Source organism: Lytechinus variegatus, chromosome 14 (genome assembly GCF_018143015.1).
Source record: "Lytechinus variegatus isolate NC3 chromosome 14, Lvar_3.0, whole genome shotgun sequence".
NCBI lineage: Eukaryota > Metazoa > Echinodermata > Echinoidea > Temnopleuroida > Toxopneustidae > Lytechinus > Lytechinus variegatus.
Window position 1 is genome coordinate 20,827,062 of NC_054753.1, and position 7,314 is coordinate 20,834,375.

Here is a 7,314-nt window from a genome sequence, read left to right on the forward strand (position 1 = left end):
ATATTGTTTTGTGTAATTGTGATTTTATGTTCTTCTTTATATTGTTTTTAAGAGAAATTATTCATTCATGTTTCATTTCTGGTTTCTAAGATTTTTCTGTCTATCTTCCTCTCCTATAACCCTACGCAACCATTGATGGAGACATTTAGGCAGAGATCATCGACACGGTGAAGAGACGTTAAGAAATTATACAGTTATTTTTTATTTGTGATAGTTATAAAGATTTCTCTCCTTATCCTTCTATTCATGTTTCATTTCTGGTATTTCTAAAGATTTTCTGTTTATATAATTCCTCTCCTATAACCCTACGCAACCGTTGATGGAGACATTAAGGCAGAGATCATCGAAACGGTTGGGGGACAGTTGAGGGACGTTAAGATAAATTATTCAGTTATTTTTCATTTGTGATAGTTCTAAAGATTTCTCTCCTTATCCTTCTCTTCTCTGGTTTCATCTCATGTACTCCTGATCCACTCCTCCCATATTCTACCCCCCCCCTCTCTCTCTCTCTTTCTCTTCCCCTTCTCCCCCTAACTCTCTCTGATTGCCTCTCTCTCTCTCTCATCCTTTCTAGTTTGCATTCAAAGTTTGAACAGACTCGATTCAAATTTATGATATTCAGAGTTTAATGAATATTGAGAAAAACATAGGTTCAATTAAAAGAAAAACGATATAACAAACCTCCATAATTATGTGCTCGATCTACTTCGGGGTTAATGTGATTGGGTAGCTTTTAGAAAGCAACTAATGGGCCTAGTAACACAAAGGTTAGCAATTAAGCGCACGCTTGATTTTAACGATTGATGATACATTATAGTCAATGCAATCAACCGTAGAACAATGTTCTACGATCATTGCTAAGCTTTGTGTATACGGGCCCCCGGTCGACTTCCCCTCGTTTGTTTTTATCTCTCATAAAGCCATCGTAAATCCATTTGTTTTCATTTTTCTCTTTTGTTTTGATAGAGCTACTCTACTACACATGGAAGTCTACGTTAGCGAATGAAATGATCGAACATTAAAATTTATTGATAATATTAAATTAAACGGATTTATATATTTACAAATATTGATTTTACAAATATAAATCAGTCAGCCTATCGATAACATATTAATTTCTGTATTTTCATGCTATTATACTACTTTTTCCGTATGCTGTAAAAAAATGGGCTTGAATAAGTGAATGAAACAATCAGGGAAAAAGTATTATTTCATGCGGCTGTATCGATTGTATTTGCGATATACAATGACTTTCACATCCTACCGGTACCCATTTAGCACCTGGGTCGAGAGTGGCAAAGTGTGGATAGACGCCTTGCCAAAGGACGCCAGACCGCGGTGGAATTCGCACACACATCCCTCTGTTTACAAGGCGAGAGTCAGAACCACTACAGGGTCATTCTCAGAAAAATGCACCAATTGATGGGGGGAAAAATCGTAAAAATGAAGTCTACAGAATGGGTTGAAAGATGCATATTGTGAAAGTACCATGTATGAGAAAGTGGAAACAGAAAAGGGGCAAGTCGCTGTTGCGTCAATTTGAAGTACTGACCGGATTAACTCGAGCACTGTATATCAACGTTACGGAGGTTAATCGTTAGCATTGCCCACTTAAGTTACTCGATTAAATCACTTTTGAAATGATTGGAATTGAAATGCACACAATTTAGTTTCAGTGTGGTATCAACAATTTTATCTCTGAAGCCAAAATGTTTGAAAGATGGAAAAATATTCAATATTGTTTTTCAGAACTAGGATTTTACCAAATAACATATAACAAAAAGTACCATAAAAATCATTGCACATCTTTCGTTCAGTATAATGTTCATAATTTGAATGAGTGAACCTTAAAATAAGTTTCATCCATAACCTGAGATCCTAAGCAATGCATGACCAATGCTGGGAATCCAAAGATAGTCTACCATTAAATTCTCTCGATGGCATTTAACTCTGTCAATCTTCGTTACGGAAGTTAAAATTAAGTTACAAGTTGCAATACTTATTTTGTTAGCTTAGGAACATTCATATCAAGGTATTCGTATATCATTTTTTTTAAAGATTAATGTGGAACGCATTTCTTAATTTTCCCACCCCCCCCCCAAATAAAAAGTTTTAAAAATAGAACAGGAAACAGAAAACTGTCATTTTTGTTATCGTTCTTGATCACAGTTAAAATTAGAAAACAGAATAACCGGGCCACAGAAGTGTAGTTCGTCTTAGAAGTTTCTGGCCTCAAGTAATCCTAAGCAAGATCCTAAGAAATGCATAACCAATTCTGGGAATCCCAAGATACTTTACCATCAAATCATCGAGTGGCCTTTACCCTTGTCAATCTTCGTTACGGAAGTTAAATCAAGTTACAAATTGCAATATTTATTGTTAGCTTAGGAAAATCCATATTTAGGTATTCGTATTACCTTTTTTTTAATAAATAAAGATAAATGTGGCGCGCATAGCTTACTTTTGCCACCCCCAAAAAATGTGAAAACATAATATGAAACGGAAACTGTAACTTTATTGTCGTTCTTGTTCAAAGTTGGAATGAGAAAACCGAATAACAGGGCCACAGAATTGCAGTTCATCTTAAAAGTTTCTGGCAATAAACAAAATATAACAATCGTAGTCCCGTAACCAGGATGAGTTCTCTGGGTTACGAGGAATCCCGCCGCTTGCCAATAGCCAAAAAAGATAGAGAGAGAGAGAGAGAAAAACGTTTAAAAGGACATGGGGAAACGAATAATAATAAAGTGACGTGAATGAAACAAGAGGATATCAGAAATACATAAATTATTAATGGAATCTATATGATCTAATCGCGATTTTCGTTTCCTTATTTTGTTTCATCGAGATACCCAATTACGCATCCTGTTACAAAAATGATTTACAAAAATTATGAATAGCCAAAATGTTTGATTATCGAAATACGTATTTCATTAATAAATTCAAACAAACCTTGAGTGTTTGAATACCCCTTTCACGTTTTCACGTAGGTAGACCTATATCAAATATTTCAGCTATTTTCATGCGCATTAAAGGGGTCATCCAGGCTCAAAAAATATGTTCTGAACAGATAATGATCTGAAAAAATAAAATACTGCAAATATGATCAAAATCGAGCAAGGAATAACGAAGTTATGCCATTTTAAAGATTTGCATTATTTTAGGGGAACAGTTTGGTCTATGCATATCTTCATGAATATCTAAAGAGTTGATTGATGGTGTACATACATGTAACCCCACTTCGAGTGCTTAGTCGGATTATGTTCTTTTGTATTTTATTGCATGAAATTATTTTTTATTCAATTTATATCCTTCTTATTTGAAAGTGTGCTTAAAATGACTGTATTTTATATTGGAATGACACATTTTCAGCTAGCGCTTTGCACTCGCTGCGCATCAGTTCCTTAGCAAGACACCCATCCTTTTTATGATTACAAAAAGTTAATAGAATGTCCCGTTTTGGGTTCTAAACTTCAAAAAGCGCGCGTTTTACCTTTTCAATAATTGTTTATTGGATATATATCTTGTTCTCAAATTAAAACGTCCAAAAATGATTGTTTTCAGATCAAAACTAAAGAAATTTACAGTCGCATCAATTAAGATACCCATCCTTGTAATTGGTACAAACACTGTTTAGAATGTCAAGGTTTCAGTCGGAATACTAAAAAAAATCAGCTAGCACTTTGTACTCACATTAATAGTTTATTCAGATATCCTCCTGATCATTTTTACAAAAAATGCTTAGAATCCCAAGTTTTCAGGTAAGACTATACACAAGTTTTAGCTCGCGCTTTGCGCTCACACTTTTGATCGGTGAAATAACCCTCCTCATCATTGCTCATGAGTCATTGCAAATAGTTTTCCGTTCTGTTTCCTTGTCTATGAAAGTTTTATTGTTTCTCCTTATTCCCTTTCTTTCCACCGTTTCTGCCGACTTCAGCATTAGACAAAGCCATGTCACATGTTCTGGAACTAGAATCGTACTATCAATCTCAGCAAAGTACATCAAAGAAGTGTATTAACTTCCGTAACAATAATTGTTACGGAAGTTAATGCACTTTATATAGCAAAGGAAGTTAAAATTGTTAAGTTCTAAAGAAGATGCCAATATTCCAAATTTGTAGTATGAATTATTTAAAATTCCAAAAGCATTAAATATCGTATATAATTCGCGGGAAATTGTTTTCGCTGGCAATTTTCCCTCTTTACAAAGTGATGTCGAAAATAAGGTGTGTAATAATAATTTTACAAGGATGAATAGCTATCATTTTTATGGGTGAGTAGGTGAAGGGTACCTTATATGATTTATATCTGTATGATCCGGAGTGATTCATTATAGCATAAATTTGTAGCATATTCAAGAAAAAATGTTACGGAAGTTAATGCGTTACGGAAGTTAATGTCTTTATGCTTTAAGGTCCAACGTGGTCCTTATGTAGCAGCCCTAACTTTGCAAACTGTATTTATTATGAAAGGTGTCTCTTATTCTATATAATGCTGAATTCTCAACAGAACTGCTAAAGTGCATATCTTCTTAAGGTGCGTTACGGATGTTAAATCTGTTTAGTCATACATTTCATTTTGTAAGAACAGTCCTTTATTTTCGTGTAAACAGGAAACACATATGATAATTCCCTATCAATTATTTATTATTGATTATAACTCTACTTGCAGACACATTATCATGTAATATAATTCAGTTTGAAAGGAGAAAAAACTTGTGGCAGTATTCGTTACGGAGGTTAAAATAAATTTGGGACAAATTTAAAAGTGAAATTAATCACAAAGTGATCATCAAATACTAGGATAAGCGCAGTATGTCAGACGTTTACACCATGCTGCCCTCACCAGACATCAATGTAGGTAAGAAATACAGAGTACTTATAAAAGAGAATGATAGTAAAATCTAAAACTGACCTGAGACAGTGTCTATTCTAATAAAAAGCAAAAATAAAAGTCTTTTGTAATAAAATTATAGCTTTACAAGTCACTGGTCGCATATGCTTTGTGAAACTAGTCTATTATTGTCATTTTCTTGATAAAAATTTTGTAGAAAATGTTCAGGGTTGTGAAGCTAGCGGCCATAAGATAGTCGAGACACGTTTTTTGTGAATTGTATCATTTTTTTGAGATTGACCCTACACCACGGCTCCTCAACACTATAATTTTTTCATTAATTTACTTTTAAAGTACTCTTTCCCTTTGGATAAACAGTACTGGAGTCGATCCGTGACGTCATACTCTTCAATTGGGGGATGAAACAATAGGCCACCCCCCCCCCCCCTTGAACAAATTAAAGATTCACAACACAAATCGACACCCATGATAAACAGAATCGTTCTAAACAAGGTACTAAAAAACTATATACAAGAGAATCTCATAGAATAACCTCTGAGAGAGCAGTAACACGATAACATGCATTTCTAAAATATAAATCGTGATATTAACACAAGAAAAAGGTCACTTTTACATCAAATTCAAAGTACAATGAAATGTTATTAAAAGAAAATAACCACAGATCGACCTGGAGTTGTCCATCTATGTTAAAGGTCTCTTGAAACATCGTATAAAGTTTTTTAAGCACGTTTTTATTAAAGAAAGGCTGTTGTCATGATTATAAACTCGCAATCGAAAAGAATTCCGCATTTTGGGCTTGTACTAAAAAATAAAACTAGTTTTATTTTATTTTTTTATTTTTATTTTAGCCTCGTCAATATATTTCAATTCATACTTGATTTAAATTCCATTCGGAATATCGAAAAAAGGAGCGGTTTAGTTTTTTGACACCGGTTTGTTTTCGTTATATGCAAATGGGATAAAGATTGCAGAAATGATCTTTAAAAAACTTGTAAATGGGTGTCAAAGTCATGGTTTTGTGGCGATCCTCAAGGTGATTATTGTATGATACACGAGTGCATTAGAACATTATGCCAACCACTGGAATATACGAGTCGAATAACAATGGAATATTTGATGTAAAATTCAAGTTTAATTATGAATTCTGTGCTAATGCTGCAAGTCACATTTCCCCCCTACGGCCGCAGTACAGCGAGTCGAAAACGACCGTATTAATATTTTTTTTTCTACCAGCTACATTATGGTGGTTTGAATAAAATTAGATAAAACGGTTGATTTAGACTCGCCGTAAGGCGCCCGTATAGCGGAATATGACTGCAATATAAACAATTCTTAAGAATGCATCTATACCATGATATAAAGATAGTGTAAGTCTGGTAATTTTACTATACATTGTATACATAAATACATTGTGTATATGCAGCATCATGCGAGATCTTCGAGATCTTGTATATAATGATTAAGATGAAGTTTATATCTCCATGCATCTATTCACAAAATGAATATGTGTCTATTCGTATCTCCTTCTGTTCACTAATATACAAAATACCATTATATTTCATTCATTCAAATTCAGAGGGACTTATGACGAATTAAAAGACTGAAAACAATGTTATTCTTGAGATGTATTGTTTGCATTTTTAAAAGAAAGGAAATCAAAATGGAATTTTTTCAAGACTATTCTGAAACAATACCTATACAAAAAGTTTTTACCAGCAAATATTTCATTTCTCAAATAAATGGTTTTAAGCGGTTGGTACATCTTTCCCTTTTGGAGAAGATTACATGATTAATAATCAAAAATAAAATGGAAGAATCTTCTAGACGGTCAAAAAGAAAGCATCTTATCAGTCCATCATCCACGATAATTTAACTGAATAGCAAATAGCGAATAGGCATGAGTATGATGGTACGAATACTTCGCATGACGTGAAAGCAAAATGGTCTAATACTGTAGAGTGTACTCTTTCTGCTTATGGTACGTTTATACCCCCTTATGCAATGTTAATATATTCATTAGTATGTATCATAGTAATTCTCTTGATCTATTTTTAATTACGTTTGCTGATTACTTTGTTATATTTTCAATAAATGCTTAGTTATATTTCGGGTTTAAGTTGGTAATTTTGCTATCACTCGATAATTACAATGATAAGCACGATATATAGGCCTGTGTTTGTTGCAGACTGAATAGTATATTCAATAATCGGAAAATTGGTGCAAAATGACTTGCATTTTTACAATTCATTAATTGATTCATTTTATTTATCACTTGTATGTTGAATTAAATGTTAATATTTCCACGTTTTATCGAGCTTGTGGCTGCAACACATAGTCTTTTTGTCAATTAACACATTTTCTACGAATTAAATTGTACCGTATCTCTATCACATTAACTGATTTTATCATTGGATGAAGATATCACATGCTAAGTAAGTTTATATCGACACGTGTTAA